The sequence below is a fragment of the Vicugna pacos genome, chromosome 2 (genome assembly GCF_048564905.1).
Source record: "Vicugna pacos chromosome 2, VicPac4, whole genome shotgun sequence".
NCBI classification, from domain to species: Eukaryota; Metazoa; Chordata; class Mammalia; order Artiodactyla; family Camelidae; genus Vicugna; species Vicugna pacos.
The window spans coordinates 5,411,995-5,435,496 of NC_132988.1; the positions used below are offsets into that span (position 1 = coordinate 5,411,995).

Sequence of the window (23,502 nt, forward strand, 5' to 3'; positions counted from 1 at the left end):
GTTAACTATTTGTGGGCTGCGTTCCCTTGGGATGTCTAGCCTCATTAAGAGTGTGGTCCCCTTCTCCAGGGGACCAATCGACAGTCACTGGGACAGAAGGACAGTCTGCATACTGCTTTTCCAAGGTTGTTTCCATTTTCATAGATTGAACATACTGCCACACGATTCAAAATCTAGAGCATATAAAAAGCATATAGTAAAATTCTTCGCTCCGCTCCTGCAGTGATGATGCCCTCCCCCCATCCGCTTCCTAGGAGACCACCCACGCCATCAGTTTCCTGTAAGCCTTCCACGAGTTATGCATATGCAAGCACATATAGTCTCCTGTCTTTCCCCCTCCTCAAAAATGGTAGCTTGTTATTTTACATCCTGTACTAAACATGGCCTTTTTTTCCTCTTTCAAAATGCATCTTGAATATCTTCAATACCCTTACTTAAAGAACTTTCTCATTCTTTCTAATGGCTTCAAAGTACCCGTTTTATGGATGTACCCAAAATTATCTAACCAGGTGTTTACTGAAGAATACGTAGGTGATTCTAATCTTCTGCTGTTGCAAATGGTGCTGCAATAAAGAAGCCTATATCTTGGAGGGAGGGTATAGCTCAGTGGTAGAGTGCATGCTTAGCATGCATGAGGTCCTGGGTTCAATCCCAGTCCCTCCATTAAAAAATAATAATAAACACATAAATACATAAACCTAATTATCCCCCCAAAAAAGAACAAAAAGATTTTTTTTAAAAGCCTGTATCTTAACCTTGCCCGAAGTTTGTGAATGTGTCCTATGGTAAATTACAAGTAGACGTGAAGGACGAGAGGGATGTTTTTTTAAATCTTGCCAGATACTTAAAAAATCACTGTCCACAGAAATTTCACTAATTTAACTGCCTCTAGTAATTTCTGAGAATAGCTGTTTCCTATACTCTTGCTCACATAGCATCATTTTCAGTTTTCTCCCTTTGCCAAAGTGCCAAGTGAGTAAGTAATATCTTGATAGAGCTTTAATGTGCACTTTTTATGAGTGACCTGGATTGTTTTATTAGCTTCTGCTGTTGAATAACAAATTACCACAGATGTCGTGGTTTTAACAACACAGACGTCTGCTATCTCAGTTTCCACGGATCAGGAGTCTGGGCACAGGTACTCTGCCCAGAGTCTCACCATTGAAGTGGTGACTGGGCTGCGTTCTCATGTGGATGTTCAGCTGGGAAGGCTTGGCTTCTGGGCTCCGTGAGTAGGTTGCAGAATTCAGTTCCTTGCAGTTGTAGGGCTGAGGTCACCATTTTCTGGCTGTCTTCCAGCTGGGAGTCTCTCTCGGGTCATCAATGCTGCTGCCGTTCTGTGCCACGTGGCCTGTACGTGGCAGCTTACTTACTCACAGTCAGCAGGAGAACGGCTCACCTTGGTCTGCTGAGACAGAGTCTGACATCACTTCTTGCCATCAAGGGAGTGACGATCCATCATCTCTACTTTATAGTGTAACTTACTCAAAGGGATGTCTCTCCCGTCAAATTCACAGCTCCCGCTCGCACTCAGGGGGAGGCGATGAGGAAGGCGGGGTACACCAGAGAGCAGGAGTGTAGGGTCATTTTAGAATCCTGGCTCTCACAAGCATTTTTTCATAAGTTTAAAGCTCATTTGTAGTTCCTTTCTGTAAACTGTCTTTTGATAGTCTTTGTCTGATTTTTTTTCACATCTTCTGAAAATAGCAAGGGTGCATACATGAGTACAAGTGAAGTAAAGGACAGAATTCACTGGACAGGCTTTCTCTTTCACAGAAAGGCAAGTGGGTCTGAGATCCTCTTTGGAGGACCGCTGTTTTGTCAAACTGAGACCCGTCCTCTGCCTCCGAATCCCCTCGGCTCACTGAGGGTGGGCTCGTTGACTTCACATCCTGTTTCTCCCAATCAAGATCTTAATCTCGATTAAGGTTGGGGGAGTGTTAAGCAGGTGCAATTCAACGCTATTTTAATATCAGAACTCTTATCGCTCATCTGGATAAAACTCACCCCTGCTTCTTGTGCAACCTCATTATGCCACTTGTAGCTGAATTTCCACAATAATAACGAAGTGTCCTGGTACTAGTACAAAACACTACAACTGGAACCTACATCAGCAGGTCTGGGGCCCAGACACTGGGACCTTGTTTGTGTGTTTGTGTGAGGTTCAGAAGTGAGAGAGGACACTGGATAAGCCCACAGGCAAAAGGAACCAAAAAAGGCAATATTAGGCAATATTAGCTAACATTTACATTGCATTGGCTCTGTGCAGGCCTTTCCCTAAGCATGTTTACGCTTATCAACTCATTTCATTCTTATAACAATCCACGAGGGAGACACCATTAACTTCCTCATTTTAAAGATAAAGCTGAGGCACTGAGAGGTTAAGTCAATTGTCTGAGGTAGAGCAGGATTTGAATCTCAGACGTCTGGTCCTAAAGCCTGTCCTGTTAATCGTTAAGTAACAACAGCACAGAGTGAAGTTGAGAATTCCAGTTCCTAGGAAGAGATCCCTGAGCCCTTATCTGGAATGACTGATCCCCGAGTCCTGGAGGTGGTGACTTTATCCCCCTCCTCTGCTGGGGAAAGGCAGCTAGAGGGTATATTTCCCCTGCTATGGCCTGAATGTTTGTGCCCTCCTCTCCCCCCTCCCCACCCCCAAATTCACACATTGATGTTTAACGCCAGTGTGATGGTGCTAGGAGGAGGGGCCTTTGGGAGGTGATTGGACCACCTTCCTATTAGCTCCTAACATTTGGGGTCAGTTCTAGAGGGTTCATAATGGGACCAATGATGGTGATAAAGATGCTCTTACTACCACGACTATGACTAAGGTTAAAGATACTCTCCAAAACCAGCAACGGTGAAGATAATAAAAATAGTAGCAAAGAGTGCCAGGTACTAGGCTGTGTGTTTTTTATATATTATCTCATTAAATCTTCTCAACAACCTGAGGTGCGGGCTATGATTTGCTAGGACTGTTGACTTTTCCAGTTTATTTTTCCCACTTAAGCCACAGAGCCAAATTGAAGTACTCTGTTCTCGCTGATAGCAAGCAGAAATCTAAGGTGAGAAAATCAGAACGCTGGAGAAAGTTGCGGAGAGTAAATGTGTAAATATTTGGACAAGTGGTTTGTGTTATAAACTGCTATACAGATGAAAAGTATGTATTACCTACCCTGATGTTGTTCTGTCCTGAAGGTAGTTAAGAGGCCAGCAGGCAGGAGCAAGCCTGCCCTAGTCCCCTGGATGACTGGCTCAGCGATGCCGGACTGACCCCTCCCCCGGGGACCTGTGCAGATTAGAAGGCGGGAGGGAAGTCAGACCCTCCAAATGCGTAATCCCCAGTCTGCAAGGGGGACCAAAGTGTTACCCTCCTGTTTTTTTCCTGGAAGCAGTAACTCCCCCCACCCCTCCCCAGAGAACTGAGAGTTATCTCAATTTGAACAAAACTTCCCAGTTCAGACTCACGCACTGGCCTTGTTTAAGCTTCCGACACTCCAAACTGCCTATCTTCCATCAGTTCTGTTTGATGCTTATCTTCTAGAAACGGAAATGCTTATACCCCCGGGATGCAGAGAGGCTGACGGAGTCACGGGTGAAGTGCAGTGCTCTTGAGATACGGATTTGTTCAGCTATTATGACTGTCAAGGGCTGGCTTGAGAATTTCCACAAATATCCCCTTGAGCGGATAATGCAGACTTCATAAGAAAATCATACAACTAGGGAAGGAAGAGACCCCCCTCCCCCAACTACACAGCTTTCCTTTCCAAAATATCTGGTGGTTCTCCAGCGCTTACAGAGTCAAGCCCCAAACGCATGAGCCACCATGGAAGGTCCACTGAAACTGAACCCCAAGCAACCTTGTCAGTCCCCGCACTTTCCTACCACACGACAGGGTAGCCGTGGTGGCATTCACATCCTGCGAGTGAGCCTTTGACCAAGGGGGAGACGAGAACCCGCTTTCCAGTAACGCAAAATGAGCTACCGACCTCAGATGCATTCTGCTCGAGGGCTGCAGCGGTGAGCTGCACTGAGCAGTGACCTGCTCAGCCCTCTTCTCACACTGGCTCTCCTCCCTTCCCTGCATCCCCATTTTTGCCCCTCACTTCTGCTCCTGAATCCAGCAGTGGCGGTGCACAACGACTTCTCTGCCTCGGACTCTGCTTTCTGGAGAACCTAGTTAAGTCCGCCTCATTTCCACCTATCAAAACCCTCATCCTGAATTCAATCATCTTATTCTGAGATCATCATTTGTTTGAGGCCAATAAAAGATTTCGGAGAAAGAAAGGGGCCGAGAATCCACACTGGTTTTGAATGCTGGTCCCGCCGCTTACAGGCTGTGTGACGCTGGATACCACAGGGCAGCTTGTTCACACTTCCTGTGGTGCTCCTGCCACCTGGATACCCGAAAGCCGAAACGTGCGTTCTCTAAACAACGATGCAGCTAGCATCCTGGAGGTGAGTCAGATGCGTGAGATCTGAAAGGCAGAACTGACTGGTCGGAGACCGTCTTCCTCCTCCTCCTTGGCTTCTACAGGTGGGCGAGGCTGCAGCAGGGTTCCCATGACGACGCTCCATCATCCTGCGTGTGGAGAGGTGGCTGTGATGACAAACGGTCTGAATCTTCGCTCTCCGTCTCCCTGATGAGAATAAAATGAACAAGGAGCTATTTTCAGTCCGCGAAAGAGTATGGTTACATAACCAGTGAACCCGAAGGTGGGACTTTCAGAACAACAGCTTTCGAGGACCAACATCTGGATTGGTCTGGAGACTGGCGTCACTGAAGAAGCAAAGACGTGCAACAATTTTTCCTTTTTCTGGAGTGGTGCTTCTCCTTCCCAGAAGAATTCCTTAGAGCCTAATCTTTTTTAAAAAAATCAATTAATTTTTAAATTTATTTTTCTAATTTAAAAAATTTACTTCTTTGGGGTAGGGGGAGATAATTAGGTTTGTTTATTTTAATAGAGGCACTGGGGATTGAACCTAGGACCTCACACATGCTAGGCAGGAACTCTGCCCTTGAGCTAGACCCCACCCATCCCTCAGAGCTTCATCTTGGCTCTGCCATTAGGTGAGATGTGACTGTGGGTAAAGCACTTGGATTCTCTCAGCCTCTGTCCACTTCAGTAACATGTAAATGATGATTCCAACCCCGTGTGGGGTCACAGGTGTGACAGTGTCTGAGACTGTCTGCCTGAAAGCCTTTGGCTGTGAGCATGTCTGTCCATCTCTGTGTATAAATGGATCTCTGTGGGTCTCTGTATGTGTTTGTGTGTGTGTGTAGCTTTCACGTCTGTAAATATGTTCACTTGTGCATCTGTGAGTTTTCATGCACTCGTGACTGTGTTCATGAGCAAGTTTGTGTGCTCATTGCTGGTGGTGTCATTGCTTGTGGGTGTGTGTGTTATGCACGTGATGGCAGGTGTAAAGTCAGATTTTGAATTCAAATTGTCCAAATTCAAAACACTACTCATAATCAATACAGGGCATTTTGTGGTCCAGACATCTATTTTACAGAAGACATGAAAATAAGAGGCAGGGAGCTTGCTAACAGTGTCACATAAGAGGAAGGAAAATATTGACACTTTAAGAAAATATGTGAAATTTTCAGCAAGGGTGCAAAGTCTATTCCACGGGGAAAGCATGGTCTCTTTAACAAATGATGTGGGTACAATTGCGAAATGACTTCCAACCCAGGAGTCCCTGTCCTGGGAAACCATCTGTCAAGTGCGATGGTGGGATACAAACATTTTCAGACATGCAAAAATTTTACTTCCTGTGGGCCCTTTCTGCAGAAACGGCGGGAGGATGTGTTCCCATCGAAACTGTGGGAAAAAAAAAATAAGCAAAAGAAACAGCACAACACCCAGGAAATGGGGTTTCCCTCCAGGGGAGCAGCAAATGCAAAATCCTGGGAACAGCTGGACAGGAAGTCTGGAAATGACCACCCCACATTAGAATAAAAAGACTGATGATTCTAGGACGGAGGTCTGCAGGATTAAAAAATGCAGATGATATTTTGATAATTTGGACCACGGAATAAATAGGTCTGAGAGAAAATGTTTATGGGAAATGGAATAAATTTTTAAAAAGTGAGGAAATGATGGACTCCAGGAAAAACAAAATTTGCACACAAAGGAAATACAGTTGGAAGACACTACTTCACACAACAGGGACTATATTTAAAGTTACAGTAAGTAAGGTGGATACTAAACACTGATTTAATTCAAAATTATGATACAGCTTTACAGGAAGGTGCAGGATGCAAACCTCATCTTCCATTGTGAGTGGTCAGTGTAATGTGCAAAATTAATGAATCAAGGGATGTTGTTAAAAATAGCATTTTTAAAAAAGGAGTTAAATAATCCAATTAGTAGCTTTTAAGATTTTTTTAAAAAAAGATTTAAAAGTGGTTGCTCTGGGAGGCAGGAGTTGAGGACAACAGAAAGTGGAGGACATAAATTTGTTTTCTATGTCTATGAGTCTGCTTCTGTAGAAAACAAATTTATGGTTATTCGAGGAGGAAGGGGGTGGGAAGGGATAAATTGGGAACTCGAGATTTGCAGATACTAACAAATAAGTACAAAATAGACAAATAACAAGTTTAGACAAATACCAAGTATAGCACAGGGAACCATATTCAATATCTGTCGTAACTTATGGTGAAAAAGAATATGAAAATGAATACATGTATGTTCCTATATGACTGAAGCACTGTGCTGTATGCCAGAAATTGACACAACATTGTAAGCTGACTATGCTTCAATAAAAATATATTAAAAAAAGAAACTAGAGGACAAATCATTTTTTTACTCTATGACTTTCAGTACAGTCTGTATGACTTAACTCTGCTAAAAAAAATTAAATTAAAAATTAGCCAAGGAAAAAAAACCCAAGTGTGTGGCAGAAGATAATTTGCAAAATCTACAAATAACCCTGAGAGAGAACATAAATTAAAAATAAACCCTTGACATTCCATTTCGAGCACTTTAGCAAGAATGCACTTCCACATCAAAAGCCAAATGCTAAATAAGTGAGGATAAACATCCTTGTAAACACTGCTGAGCTTATGAGTAAGGGAAGTCCTTCATGGACAACTAGGCAGACATATAACAACAAAAACCACCCTCCTTCAATAAAACATACGGCTGAAACCAGTGTGGCAGACAGCCTGGTGGCCCAGGCTCACCTGAGCGAGGTCTCCAGTCAGAGACCTGGGGCTTGGCTGGTTACAAGCCCCCCCCCCCCCCCCCCGAGGAGCAGAATTTCAGCCTGACAAAGAGAGTGAGTTGGATCTGAGACCCTCTCATGTTAAGCCAGGTCTTCAGTTGAAAAGATGAATTTAGAAAAGTCTGCATGCCAGGAAAGGAAACCAACAAGAAAACCAGTCTGATTCTGCTGATACTGGATTTTTAGAAAATTCATCACACCAATAATGTTTCCTAATGTTTTGCACCACAGTGTTACTCTCCTGTGGTCCTGGGGCTAGAATTTCAGCGTGCCCCCACGTCGGGAAAGCCCAGGGGCAGACATTCAGTCGAAATGGCACTCCTGGTGGGTAATGCCCTCCAGCGCTTGGCAGAAATCCAGGCACTTCAGGTATTTCTGTCATCGGTGACCATATGGTATTTGTAACTGCTTCACTGTATAGTAACTTAAAGGGTTTTCCTCATGCTTTTGCTGACCAGGATTGGGCAGGGAAGGAGCAGGGAACTCGAGGGATCTGTCCATCCCCACCAGCACTTCAGAGACAGCAGCCAGGTGCTTTGTGCATCTTATTCATAGCTCGCAGCCCCAACTGTGCATGTCTGCAGTTATTTTTAGCCCCTCATGGTTTCTTTGTATTCTGTTGTCCCAGCCTGGGCAGACCCTGCAGCAAGAGGCCCCAGGCCTCAGCTTGACTAAAAGGTGAGAAGCATATACTAACTTGAGTTTAAACTGCGCAAGTTTTCCTCTAGAGCACTTTTTCACGGACCTCTTTCCTAAGCACCTCTGTTCTAGGCACAGGAATATTAGAATAGTCCCAAAGACAGAGGTGAACTTCACACCCAGCAGAGGGAAGGGGACGCTGCATCTGCAAAAAACAAGAACAACTTTGAAACAATTTGTTACCCTGTGTGTGATCTCTGTGGAAACCAGCTCTGTCCCTTAAACTCTCGAACTTTTAGTGTAAAGCCCCCTGCCTTCACTCCCCAGCAGGCTCACAGTCTTGGATGCATCAGCCCACTGTGACCTCCTTTGCTTGCAAAGAAATAAAGCTGCCTTTTCTACATCATCCAAAATTCTGTCCCCAAGTCTCAGTTTGGTAAGTAGGGTACAGAGGCCGAATTTCAGCCACAATTTGGGATTCCCAAATTTAAAGTTCAACCCAATTTGAGCTCATGATAGAATCTAGCAAGTCCTCAAATACATGATGAAACAAGCCAGGTCAACAGGGAGTACAGACAGGTGATGAAGACATAGGCAGAGACTAGATAGTGAGGTTGTAAGTAAGTATAAAAAGCAAGGATGTTTAAAGTATTTAAAAGTATGTTTAAAGTGAAGACAGAGATAAGCACTATCTGGTGCAGAAAGAAGGAGACTTTATCCCAACCAGAGACTTCAGAGTAAGTCTCCTGTAAGAGGTGATGACAGCCAGGTCGGGAGGGCTCATTATGAATTATCCAGGTGAGGAGGGGAGGGTATAGCTCAGTGGTAGAGCATGTGCTTAGCATGCATGAAGTCCTGGGTTCAATCCCGGTACGTCCATTAAATAAATAAATCAATAAACCAAAAAAAACCTTTTTTTGCAGGTGAATGAGGCAAGGCAGAGGGACCTTTGTGACTCTGCTCCTCCCCCACAGCCCCCTCCCCCCAACAGCAGCAGAGCCCTCCACTCAGGGGGTCTTCCAGGTGAGGGAGGAGCCCAGCATCCCAGTGCAGCAGGCGGCCTCTGTGACGCCAGGGACACTGGCAGCAGCAAGACACCAACAAACCTAGAGGCACAAGTTGTAATAACAAGGGCCTCAGGGAACACCAGTGCCAGAGGCAGGGGAGGGAGGAAAATTCCAGCTCTTAAGCCCAACCAGAGGCAGCGCAAGGACGAGAACCCCAAAACTTGTGCTGTGGTGCCACCTACCGGAAAACCAAAGCAAGGTCTCCAATTTCCAACCCGTTGAATCCTCAGAACCAAACACAAAGGTGCTTCGAATGCACTGGCAGACAAGTAACTGACTTACCATGCAATGTCCCACAAAAATAAACATGACAGCCCTCCAGGAGCCAAACTCAAAGTCAGATTTTGTGCTCTCACTAATAGAGAATTTTCAAAATAGCTGTTGTGAGGAAACTCAATGAACTCCAAGACAACTCAGCAAGACAGTTCAGAGAGGTCAGAAATAAAATTAATGAACAGAACGAACACTTTACCAAGGACACTGAAACTCTAAAAAGAACCCTACAGAAATTCTGTTGTAAATAACTCAATGAATGATACGAAGGATGCATTATAAAGTGTTGAAAGAAGAAATCTAGAAATTATACAAGAAGAAGAGGAAAGAAAAATAAGATACCAAAAAAAAAAAAATAAAGCAATTTTACAAGAGCTATTTGACTCTTTTAGGAAGAGCAACATTGAGGTAATGGGTACCCCAGAAAAAGAAGACAGGCAGAAAGGAGACGTCTATACACAAAAAAATAACAGCTGAGAACTTCCCAAAGCTGAGGAAGGAACCAGATATACAAGTCCATGAAGCTAAGAGGACACCTCGTTACCTCAATGCAAAAAGACCTTCTCCAAGACACACTGTACTAAAATTGTCAAAAGTTGATGACAAAAAGAGTTTTAAAGCCATTCAGGGGGAAAAAAATTAAAGAACCCCCTACTAGGCTATGAGCAGATTTCTCAGAAACTTTACAGTCCAGGAGGAAGTGGAATGACAGTCTCTGTTACAATGGGACAGAAAGGAGAGAGAGAGAGAGAGACAGCTGAACGGCAGAGTCAGAGCTATTTTTGGAAACCAACAAACTCAATCACCAGACGGACTGGAACCCACTTTTCCATGCACAGGCTTGGTTATTTATCCCCATGGATGGGAGCTGATTGGTGGGTTCTTATGCAAATAAGGGGCACTGAGAGGTAGGTTTTGATTGGTGGGTATGCTGAAAGTGAAAGGGGCGTGTCTGAAAGAGAGAGGGGCTGGGATGAGCTTTCCGGCCAATAGTTCTCACTCAGGTCCAGGGAGGCGGCAGTTATGCAGATGAGGTATGCTGAAGGGTAGATGCTGATTGGTGGGTTTTGCAGAAGGTGGAACTTGTTACTTGCGGTAGGCTGGGCTTGTCCTGAAATGCGGCAGATCGCAGACAGGATCCTGGATCAAAACGGAGGTTGGTCGCGCCCGTCAGTCTCAAAATACTGAAAGGTAAAAACTGTCAGCCATGAATGCTCCATCCAGCAAAGTTACCATTCAGATATGAAGAAGAAATAAAGACTTTCCCAAACCAAAAGTGAGGGAGTTCATCAGCACTAGACCTGCCTTAGAAAAAATGTTGAAACGAGTTCTTCTACGTGAAACAAAAATGCAAAAGTACACAAAAACAGTTTATTGCATAGTAAAGGTTAAAGGGGGAAAAAGGGGGAAAAAAAGAACTATAGCTAATTTTCTGGGTGGTGTCTCAAACATCAGCAAGTGATGTTTGGTTTTCCCAGAATTTCCTTGTTAGCCTGACCTCAGTTCTTCTGGAAGTGACCCCCTTTTTCTTTCTCCTCACATGTCTGGAAATCCAGCCTATTTGTGATGCTCTTCCCAGGAGTACCTGGAGCTCAGGACTGAGGGAAGGAAGGCTACCGGCTTGCACATGCCTGGTTGCAGACCCTCCCTGGAGACAGACCACTGGTGAGCGGAGAGTGTGATGCTTCTGTTGGGATTCAGTATGGGAGGTGGGGAGGAGCAAATCCTTGGCAGACATCTGCTGTCAGTGGGAAGTTGAAACGCATAGGACTGACCAGCCAATGGCTGACATTGCTGGGACCGAAGAGGCCAGTCCACAGGGGCTGTCTGAACACCAACTCTGTGGGGACAGTGTCAATAAGGGTGGCATTAAGTCATACTGAGTCTTTAACTCCAGAGTTCAAGTGGGATCTGGTGGAGGTGAAGAGGGTTCTTGGAGGGAGATGACTGGGAAGTGAGTCAGGGAGACCCACAGAGTGTGTCACGTTTCTTGGGAAATTATCTTGAGATAGGGTGGCATCAGGGCAGTGGGTAGGGTCTAGGGACGAAGTGAGGTCTGGGTGGATGAAAAGTGGATGAAAAGACCCAGGGTGTATGTGCTCTGGGGAAGACGGGAAAAGGCGAGCAGTGGGCATGAGAGATGGCTTACTAGGGATGTGGGATGCAGAGGCAGAAGGGGCTCTGGTGACAGAGAACCCAGTGAAAGGATGAGAGTGGGGAAGTAACAGGGAGGATTCTCCGGATATGGTTGAGAAAACCAGTGGTGGGGTGAAAGAAGACAAGTGAAAGAATCGAAGGGCCCAGTGGCAAGGGGGATCTGAGGACATAGGTGGTGAGAGCCGTCAGAAGGATGAAAATGTGGGGGCGATGGTAGAGGGGCCTCTGGTGGCTGAGAGAAGACCATCGATGATACTTAAAGGAGTGGTAACGGAATACGACTTGAGGTGATGGCAGGCTACTATGAGAAAAAGGGAAACAAGGGGAGGGTGTAGCTGAGTGGTAAAGAGCATGCTTAGCATGCACAAGGTCCTGTGTTCAATCCCCAGTACCTCTGTTAAAAATAGACCTAATGACCTCCCTCCTGCCCCAATACACACACACATAGACAAACACACACACACACACACACACACACACACACACAAGAAATAAAGAAAAAGGGAAACAGAAAGACAAGGGGGGTCCAAGGGAACAAGTTGAGTCTCTGGAAGTTGCCCCAAGGGCTCACACAGACAGGCAGGGGCAGAGTGCTCACACTGCAGGGCTGCCAGCTGGTCATCTGGAGGGTCTGGTGCGATGGCCAGGAGTAGAGTTAGAGCAAACAGAGAAGTTATAGAGCCCAGAGGGGAGGACACCAAGGGAGTGGCAGCTCTTCCAGGACCCCCGAGGGGCAGGTCACCACTGCACTGCACACCACACATCAAGCATCTGGCTGTGACCGGTAGAGAAGTTTGGTCAGGAAGCTTGCCTGGGGAGCTGTGGGAGGTGGGAGGTGGGAGGTACAAGCCACTGCCAGAGTCAGCATGGGGACAGAAAGGCCTGGCAAACTGGGGGTCAAGTTCCCCACACTTTTTACATGACAGCCTTCACTCTCTCACTCACCCTGAGGCTTTCTTTCATATTCTCTTCCCTGGGGGGTTTCCTCAACTCACGTCAGCCTCAGGTTACGTGAGCTATGTTAGAAAGAGATTAAGAAAGAAAAGGGAAAGATGAATCACCTCTTCCAAGGAGAAATGAGGTCCGGGCCAATCTCAGCTTCTTTCTGGCAAGTTCTCCAAATGAGGAACTCAGGAGCCTGGGTTGCATGTGGCGAAGGCAGGAGCAAGGATCTTGTAGGAGGCTGAGGAGAAGAGCCTTTGAAAGAGCCGGAAGATCAGTCTCTGGGAGCCCCAGAAATGACTGTTCACATGGTCAATGACAATAAAATGGGGCTCACACAGTTCCACTGATTTATCATGTACAAAATGCTTTCACCTGCGTTAGTCCATGTGTTCCAAAGACCCACTCTGTGAGCAGTCAGCCTTGGGTGGGTTAGACAAGTGTCCAATGTCAGGACCAGGAAATTCTGCCTCTGAAAGTCACCAATCATGGTCCTGCTATGCCTCACCCCACCATACAGTGGGCAAGACCCATTGTCCAGCGTCATCATCTCTATTAGGAGGATGCACTTGGAAGGGGCTCTGAGAAAGGTACCAGGGTCTGATTTCCTATGAGTCTTTTCTCTGGTGGACCTGTCTTCTGAGAGGGACTTGCTCTAGATCTGCCATCCTTGGAGACTGTGCAAAAAGAGACTTAATCCTTGGGGTGCTAGGGGTTGTCTAGGCAAGACCTTACTTTTTAATGCTTCACTTTTGGTCCTTTAAGGGACCTTTCAACAACACTGAAAAAAGTCAAGACTGAAAGATGGGACCCAATATTCACACTGCTTTCTCTAGGCTAGCTGCAGGTATGGATTGCTCATGAATACTATGACTTCCTACATTAAACATAACTGCACTCTTAATTTCTTCTGTCAACTATTTCTAAGGGAGTAAAAAATGTTTTCTATTTGACTTTCTCTCTGAAACTCAGAGGATTTTCTGCACGTGATTCTCCACTGAATTTCTGTTTATTTTTATTGAGGTCTAGCTGATTTATAATGTTATATGGGTTTCAGGTGTACAACATAGTGATTCAAAATTTTTATAGATTATACTCCATTGAGAGTTATTATAAAATATTGGCTATATTCCCTGTGCTGTCCAATATATCATTGCAGCTCATTTATTTGTTTACCTTTTTTTGAGGTGGGTAATTAAGTTTATTTAGGTATTTAATGGAGGGACTGGGGATTGAACCCAGGACCTCATGCATGCTAGGCACACGCCCTACCACTGAGCTATACCTTTCCCTTGAAGCTTATTTGTTTCATTCATAGTAGCGTGTACCTCTTAACTCCCTACCCCTTTCTTGCCCCTCTGCCTTCTCTGTCAAAGTCACCCAAAGAAACCTGTGTGTGCTATGGCCACCTCAGGGTCATGTCTTTTTCCTTAATATGTTCCAAAATCCTCCAACCAAGTCCCTACAAGTAGAGATGCAGTTTGGGTCTTGGAGATGACCAGGGAATTAGCATGCGGTCCACCCCTGCCAGCAGGACAGTTACTGGGCAATGCAGTCCTAAATGGCCTTCCATGGTTGGGACCAGGATCTGAAAGGTCTCCATGTCGCTTTGGCGAGGTGTCGCCCTGTGTTGACCACACCCTCCATTTCTCACCGTCTCCCCCACGCTCCATCAGCATGGCCAAGCTGTAGGGTCAGAATTTGCATGAATCTGGGTCATGGGAACTGACTCTTGGGGTACAAGGTGCTTAGGGAAGGAGGTCAACCTTGGTCCCCCACTAGGCAGGCACTGAACACTGTAAGTCCCATGGGCTTAAATAGAAGAGGACATGCCTCTGGACCAAGGGTAGGTTTTTCCTGATCTCATGATGGACTAGAGAAGAAGGAGTTCCCTACGGCGGGGCCTGGGATTTGGGGTACTCTTGGGATAAAAGGACATCCTCATCCTGGGGTGGGGGTTGGCATCAAACGAGTCAATAAGGCAGAAAGGCTGGCTGAGGCCAGTTTCTTAAGCATAGTTAGGACAGACACCTTTGCCAGCAGCTGGCACGGCTCTGCTGTTGCACGTGGATCTGTTGTTGCACACAGCATCATTTTAGCCCCTTCTTGGAGGGGTACTGAGTCTAGTCCTTGGGCCAAGCAAGCTAAAGCTTTAACATAACAGTATGCAAGGACATTTATATATATCCCCACCCCTCCCAAGACACCAAAGGAGGTGTCTGTCTCACTGAAGGATGCTCCAAGTCACGAGACATGGTTGGGCCCCGCTCAAGGCAGCAGACACTTGCCGAGCGAACAAAAAATACAACTCCGCTATATACTGTCTATGAGAAACTCACTTCAAACATAGTGGCATACACTGAAGAAATCAAAGAAGATATCAGAATATACCCGGAGACAAATAAAATTGGAAACACAATGATTCAAAATCCCTGGGAGACAACATAAGCTGACCTAAGAAGGAAGCTTATGGCAACGCAAGGCTACCTCAGGGCACAAGAAAAACCTCAGACAACCCAACCTCACACCTAAAGGAACCAGAAAAAGAAGAATATACAAACCCCAAAGTTAGTAGGAGGAAAGAAATCATAAAGATCAGAACAGAACGTTAATACTGAAAAATTAAGAAGGAAAATGTAAACAATTTTGGGGAGTGGGAGGGTATCCGTGGCAGAGCATGTGCGTAGCATACACAAGGTTCTGGGTTCAATCCCCGGTACCTCTGTTAAAAAAAATTAATTAATAAGCTATTTTATCTTGAGACTCACTCTAAAAATAATAGTAATCAAGCCAGTTTGGTACAGGTAAACATAATAGCTCTAGAAGTCAATGGAATAAATTAGGGATACAAAAGTAGATTTATACATATACATAGAATTTTTTTTGTGTGTAACAAAGTTGCTGAGGCCATTTAATGGGAAAGGGGAATTCTTCCCAACAAATGGTGCTGACTTCACATGGTAAAAAATATATACCTTGATTCCTACCACACACTTCATGAAAAGTTAATTTGGAAAAGATTATAGACTTAAATACTAAAGCTAAAACTGTAAGATTTCTAGGAAAAAAACAAAAACCAAAAAACAGGATAAAGTCTCTGTGGCTGGGGCTTGGGCAAATATTTCTTAGGATACAAAAAAGCACAATTCTAAGAGAAAAAACTGGACTTCATCAAAAATTAGAAACTTTGGCTTTTTGGAAGACACTGTTAAGAAAAATGAAAGGCAAGCCACAGACTGGGAGAAAATATCTGTAACATGTATTCAGATGGCATGTGTAAAGAATTTGTACAACTCAGGAGAAGAGGAGAAATAAAAAACTCAATAAAAACATGAAAAGGCTTGAACAGACCTTTTTTTAAAAAAGACATGTAAATGGCCAGTAAGCATATGAAATGATCCTTAACATCACTGGTGATCATGGAAGTGCAAATTAAAACCCCAACACAAAGCATCATGTGCCCATTAAAATGGCTAGAATTAAAATGACCAGCTACCAAGGAGCAGCCAGGGCTCTGATACTGTGGGTAGAGTGTAAACTCATACAATCACTTTGGGAAAACATTTGGCAATTCTTAAATAGCGAGACATACACCTGTCATGTAACCCTGCTGTTACCCTTGAAAGGGTACCCAAGAAAAGGAAAATATATATTCATGCAAAGTCTCATACGTAAATGCTTCCAAAAGCTCTATTTGTAAGAGCTGTAAACTGGAGACAATCCAAATACAAATGAATGTCTAAACAAAATGTGTTGCATTTATATCACGGAGAGTGAGAAAAAAAGAAGAAATTGCTGATGTGTAACAGTATGGATGAAGCTCAAGATAAAGACGCTGAATGAAAGAAGCTTTTGTAAAAGTCCACACCACATGATTTCATTTATAGACAATTCCATAAAAGCAGAATAATCCATAGGGACCAGAAAGTGGCTGCTTGATTGACAATGTGGATGGAGAGGGAGACACTGCAAATGGACACAAGGGAAACTCTGGGGGTGATGGAATCCTTCTCATCTTGATTGCTTTTGGTTATATACCTCTGTCAGAACACAGTACATTGTACATTTAACATTTGGACAGTTTCTTACATGGAAATTGTACCATAAAAATGTTGTAGATGGGGAGGGTACAGCTCAGTGGTACACCGTGTGCTTAGCATGCATGAGGTCCTGGGTTCAACCCCTGGGACCACCATTAAAAACACATACACACACACAAGTTGTAAAAAAATAAAATTCCTATAAACCAGCAACAAAATCAGAAAATGTAATGTTAACGTTGTATGGTATGTAAAATAGAAAATAAAGCATCTAGGAATACATATTACATTTAAAAGTGCGCAGGGAAAATTATACAACTTTGCTAAAATATTTTAAAGAAATCCTGAGTAATGGAAAGTATATCCTGTCCATGGATGGAAAGACTCTATGTCACTGGGAGACTGAGACTTTCCACACTAATCCATAAATCAAATTTAAAGTTTTCATTGCACCCAGCAAGCTTATTGTAATATTTCTATAGATGCTCATAGCTAAAAGTAGCCAAAACAAAGCTGCAGAAGCAGAAGAACAAAGTGTGATGATTTGGTACAAAGCTGCAGACTCACAGAGCAGGGCTGGGCGTTGTGTGGGACCCAATAAACGAGAAGGTGGGATCGCATATTTGTGGATTATTGAAGACTGGTCCACAGGTAACTTTTATCTGTATCGAAAACAAATTAGTTTTCTATCTCACACCATACACAAATGTAAATTTCATGTGGGTTAAAAATAAACATGAAAAACAGAACTTTAGAAATTAAAAGAAAATAGAGACTGTCGTCAGGAGATGGAAAAATTAAAAAAAACACACTAATAAAATGGACACGCCCTCTCTCAAATTGATAAATGAAACAGCTGCTCACCCGAGCCTGCCTGCTTTCCCTTCTGAGAGTGTACTCTGTCGCTTAATAAATCCTCGCTTTGCTTATTTGTAAAAAAAAAAAAAAAAAGAATACATTAAAACAGCAAAAAAAATTTTTTCATCAAAAATTGCTAGTAAGAAAGTGAAAGTCACACCACATCCTGGGAAAAGTTACTTCCAGTGAGTAAAACAGAAAGTTGGTAAAAGGTTATAAAGGACTCCTAAACCCATTAAGAAAAAGATAAACTGCCCAAGAGAAAAAAATGGTCGGGAAATAGGGACCAGGAATAAACAAGAGAAGAGGAATCATGAAAAGCTAATAAACATATGACATTATTCTTTTTTTCTGTTGAAGCACAGTCAGTTACAATGTGTCAATTTCTGGTGTGCAACACAATGTCCCAGTCATGCATGTACATACATATATTCGTTTCCATATTCTTTTTCATTAAAGGTTATTACAAGATTTTGAATATAGTTCCCTGTGTTATACAGAAGAAACTTAAAAAAATCTATTATTATATATAGTGACTAACATTTGTAGATCTCAAACTCTCAAATTTATCCCTTCCCACCCCGTTTCCCTGGTAACCATAAGATTGTTTACTATGTTTGCGAGTCTGTTTCTGTTTTGTAGATGAGTTCATAGTGTCCTTTTTCCTTCTTTGACATTATTCTTAACTTTACTAGTAATGATGAGAATTAGAACTAAAACCAAGATAAGAAACCATTTTGAATCCCTCAGATTGGCGAAACTGAAAAACATCTGGGAATACTGTGTCGGTGAGGACGTGGATGTAGGAATTCTGTGCTGCTATGAGGATTTGCATCAGTACAATACTCCGAAGTGTATGCCCTAGAGAAACTATTACATGTACACCAAGGGATATATTTAAGATTTTTTTGGTAGCATTTTTACTAGGAAAAAAATGGTACTATCCTAAATAAATTTCTACACATGCCTTCTGTCCATCTTTCTTTTAGGTTAGCTTTTTCTTATTACATTTAGGAGTTCTTTATACTGCATACAGGTAATGGATATAAAAATTGTAGTGTATCAATACAAGGGAATGTAATAAATGCATTTAAAAGGAATTTAACACGACATCCCTCCACAGGAATACATGAATAAATCTCACAAATATATTGAACAGGATACTGAATATATATTATATATATTCTATTTTGTTAATTAAATATATATTCTATATTATACATATATATTCAGGATAATAACACAAGTTTAAAAATATGTAAAACTAACATTTTAAAAATTTATAATTTATTAAAAATTAAAAAAAATTGAAGTCTAGTTGGTTTACAATATTGTGCTAGTTTCAGGTGTACTGCAAAGTGATCTGGTTATATATATGATTCTTTCCCATTATAGGTTATTATCAATAACATATTTTTAAGAGAATCTTATGCTGATATTAAAAGTACAAGCGAAGACACAGATAGGAAATAGCCCGCTTGGTTTATCCCGGGGGCGGAAGGGGCAGACATGAGAGCAGGAATCCCCAGGGGTCTGTGGTGCACTGTGTGTCTTACTTCTGAAGCTAACTCGGGCGCCTAGCGCCTCCTTTCACTCTTTGCACCTTACCTTAAGCATTGAACTGTAAACAAAACATCTGTATCTCAGAAAAGTGCGTGAGTAAAGTAAACATGGCTTCTCCGTCCAATTGCTCTCTTTTTTAAAAACATCTTTATTGCGAAATGATTGCTGTACAGTAAACTACACATATTTCAGGTGTACAATTTGATGAATTTTGACAGATGTCTACACCCATGAGAAACTGTTCTTTTAATAACAACGGGTTTTTTCCTCTAGCTCGGCTCCTTCTTCATGGCTCACACCTGTCCTCCGGTGGTAGCTTCCTGCAACCGCAGCTTATTTCCTTGTGATGCACAGAAATTAACTCTCAACTCCACCCTTGGGCTCTTTGCAATGTAAACTCTCCACTCCGAGACCTACTATTCTCAAAGTAAAAGTGATAAATACATCACAAAATCATTTAAGAAGCTCTGTTTTCCTGAGGAACTGGGCAATTAAAGTGGCTTTGCTTGCTTACTGTGAGATGGGGAGGATGCTGTGGAGTTTAGTTTTATTCTGGACAGACAGCATTTAAGAGAAGGATTTGGGGAAACATCTGAAAGAGCGTGTAGAACACTGTGCACTTGTTTGCTTATCTGCATTAAAGCTAGCCTGACAATCAATTTACTTTGTTTGTTAATCTATTTTTTTTCTAATGATATTTAAGTCTGTGTTTCTGTTCCATTTTTCTTCTATGATAATAGACAACAAATGCCCATCACTGTGTATTGTTATTACATATGCTGATATTTCTTATTAAAATTCTATTATTTTTTTACACCTTTGAACTCAATTGTTCTCATTAAGTATATTGATCATAGGATCAATTTCCAATGCTTTTATCTCTCATTCATTACATTTGCTTAACTCTTTTCGAGGTATGCTAACTTTTTTTTTTAATGAAGCAAAGGCTATCTACTCAACCATCTATTACACTAAGATACTTTTAATTTCTCTTTTCTTTGCCAAACAAATTACAACAATAGGGTACTTGTTGATTACGCAAACGTTACTTTTCTGAATACATTTTGGGGTGTTCATATTCTATACCTACCTTAAAAAACTTTTATTTTAATTTTTAATGATTTTCTTCGGTGGAAGTACTGGGGATCGAACCCAGGACCTTCTGCATGCTAAGCATGTGCTCTACCACTGAGCTATACCTATCTGAAAGAAGTTGCTGTGTCTCAGATATCTGGTTGCTGATCTCTCTCGCTGCTGGCAGATAATCTTTCTGTCAGTCTGAGTCGATCTTTCATCAGTTCAGGATTTGTTGAGAGTGTTTTTATTCTAAAATCCTTGAGAGGAAAACACTGGGCTGAAAGCAGAACTTTTTTTTCCCCCTTGAATTGTGACTGTTCCCCTTTTCTGAAAATAAGTGACATTATATAAACATCTTGGGAATATTCACAATGGCCATTTTCTTTTTACATTTGCAAGGTGATGTGAAAAGTCATTTGTTAAAAAAAAAAATCAGGTAGGAGTAAACAGGAAACAAACTGAGAAGGAAATGCCCAGTGTGTCAACAGGAAAGAGGGTTGTCGGAATAGGATCGACTACCATGGAAAGGGAGACTTCTGGTATCTACACTTTATAACGTTTACACATTTAGTCTGCAAATATTTCGGGTAGTTTTTGGGTATATTTCGGGTAGTGTTGCCATCTTTTACTTTTTAATTGTTCTCAAAATGACATTGAAGAAAAGGAATGAATGCAAATAATATTCCAAGATGCAGGGAAGCTCCATGCTATCACTGGAGGGAAGAGGAAAGGATTTCCGTAAGGACCATCAGATCTAGAAGGAGACAGGGTGTAGCTCAGTGGTCCAGCGCGTGCTTAGCATGCATAAGGCCCTGGGTTCAACCCCCAGGACCTCCATTTAAAAAAAAAAAAGTAAATAGATAATTAAATAATCTAACGAAGCCCCCACCCCTTCTGGAAAAAAAAAATAGGAGAAAAGGGCGCAGCTCCACATGTTTGTGGATCAGGCGATTTTCAGGGTCTTGGGGCGGCTGGACTGGACATCTCCTTCCCGTGCGGCGGGGGAGGGAAGCCTCCTTCTGCAACACGCCCCTTCGGCCCTCACTGGACTCTTAAGCAAGAAAGGGGAGACATGGCCCCTCGTCTCCCACCTCATCTCCCTAATTTTGGCCACACCGATTTCTTCCTATCCTTCGCGTCAGCATGAACCTCTCTCACAGAGGGCTTGTCAGTTCCTACCTCCCCGCCTTCCTCAGGTCCACCGACTGCGCATCCTCGTGATTTTTTTTTTCCTCTTTTTTCCCCACAGTGCCGTGGGCAGTTTGCACCCGGGCGGTTCCGTCGGAGCAGCAGCGTCTGGCTCGCCCCGCGCTGCCCCACCCACGCAGCCCTGCGCAGTCGGGCGCTGAGCGCCAGCCGCGTCTGTGCCGTCGCGGCGCCCGAGGGCACCTACATCGCCACCTTAAGGGCCGCTATTGAAACTCCACTCTGAATGCATTTTGCAATTACACCATTATCCTTTCTGCAAGAGAAACATCCGGGCTGTCTTCCGCAGGGACAGATGCGCCGTGGTCGTGGTCGGGGTCCATCCAAGGCTTTCCTGAGAACCTAAAATATGCCGTGGGAGGCGTGGCGCTGAGAGTTACCCACACGGTGATTCCGACAGTAGATATTGGCTGGCGGGCGCATCTTTCCAAATTCTCCCTTTCATCCTCTCGTTTCCCTGCTCAGGAACATACCATGGCTTGCTCTTGGGCCGTCATATTAAATCATAAGCCTGCAAAGTGGGAGGCCAGGTGGACTTCACAGGTGCCTCACGTGTCTCCTTTAAGAAATGAGGATTTCCAGATCCAGAGAGGGCCGGTGGTTCTTCTGGAGCCAGAGCTGGAGAGCCGAGGGTCCAGGAAGCCCTGTGGTCTCTGTTTACTTTTCAGCTGGTCCCCACCCGAGTCCTGCTCTTCTTGCCTGATTTCCTTGTCAATACTCCCTCTGCACCGGGCAGGGAAATACTGACTCCCTCGTGCAGTTTACTGAGCCTGGGGTAGGACTTTGCTTTTTTTGAGCGGTGACCCCCTGCTTGGGCTCCCTCTCCAGTCTCCCCTTGTCCGCGGTATTAAACTTTTCCAGAAGCAGAGGTCTGGCATGTTCTTTCCTTGCTGGAAAACGTGGACATCATCAAATTCCCAGGCTCCTTCCCTCATGATCTGATCTCCCAACTTTTCTCTTTTGTGTCCTCTTATTCCCCCCCCCCTTTTTTTTAATGTTTTTCATGTTTACCTGTACTTTAACCATTGTTGGAATTCTTTAAATCTTTTTTTTTTAACATTTTTTTATTGAGTTACAGTCATTTTACAATGTTGTGTCAAATTCCAGTGTAGAGCATAATTTTTCAGTTATACATGAACATACATATATACATTGTCACATTTGTTTTCACTGTGAGCTACCACAAGATCGTCTATATATTTCCCTGTGCTACACAGTATAATCTTGTTTGTCTATTCTGCATATGCCTATCAGTATCTACAAATTTTGAACTCCCCGTCCGTCCCTTCCCACCCCACTCCCCATTGGCAACCACAGGTTTGTATTCTATTTCTATGAGTCTGTTTCTGTTTTGTATTTATGCTCTTTTTTTTCTCTATTTTTTTTAGATTCTGCGTATAAGTGATCTCATATGGTATTTTCCTTTCTCTTTCTGGCTTACTTCACTTAGAATGACATTCTCCAGGCGCATCCATGTTGCTGCAAATGGCGTGATGTTGTCGCTCTTATTCCCTTGTAAACATCCTTTGCCCTTAGCCTCGCCAAGCGAAAATGACCCTGTGTTGGTCATGCCTGCCCCATGTCAATTATCTAAAATATGACCCCCTTTTGCATGAATTCACTATGTCGGAATTCTTAGCCCGCTGTCTAGTCTTTCATGTGTCCTGTGCACATCCAAATCCTCCATGATGATCGGCCCACTGAGGGGTTTTGGAGAGTGAATCCTTTAGTGAATTGGCTTTTGGGGAGCTGGTCTGTTTCCTCCTGTCCTCCACAGAGCCTGAACGTATCTGTCCATCCAGACACAGTGTCTCTAGTCTGAACTCTCGCTGCATTTTCTCTGTGCTTCACTCAGGCCCTAACTTGTATCATAGTTACACACTCCTGTTCTCCATTAGATTGCGAACTTCTCTCAGGACCAGTGTTGAATCCATATTTCCATCCCTTCCCATTCAGGGTCCTTTAGTGCTTTGAACAAAGCTGATACTCAAGAAATACTTTTGAATAAAGCTGTTGAATGAGTAATGGGTGTGCAAATATTTTAATTTGTCACTTCCTCTGAGCATGTGCTTCAAGAGGACACCATGAGATAGGTCTGATATTAAATGCGACAATGTCTTTGAAATCCCGTGTGAGGTATGAAACAGTTTTTCCTGTTAGGGTAGAGTCCACGCCTAGAATATTTGTGTTATCCTCTGGCTAGCCAACAGTATATCTTTTGGTGGTTGTGATCCAAACGAGGCTGAATTTGGGATGAAATTTGTGTCCCCAACCTCACTATGTTTTTATCGAAATGCACTTTTTGTTTTCATATCTCCTCACCATTGGGACAAATCCCTTGTATGCTAATAAATCTACCAAGTAACTCACTGGATGAAGTGAGATATTTAAACGTCTTTCCAAATTTATCACACAGGCGTTCTTTCTCCTATAAGGAAACTGTTTGCTGT

General features: G+C 43.3%; 1 long non-coding RNA gene across 1 annotated transcript; it reads left to right on the top strand.

The window, feature by feature from the left end:
- Window positions 1–9,589: 9,589 nt before the first annotated feature.
- Window positions 9,590–19,398, top strand: LOC140699716 (uncharacterized). The gene is made up of 3 exons (XR_012077961.1): window positions 9,590–10,084; window positions 10,766–10,874; window positions 19,043–19,398. It is a non-coding gene; the product is annotated as an uncharacterized lncRNA (long non-coding RNA).
- Window positions 19,399–23,502: the final 4,104 nt, after the last annotated feature.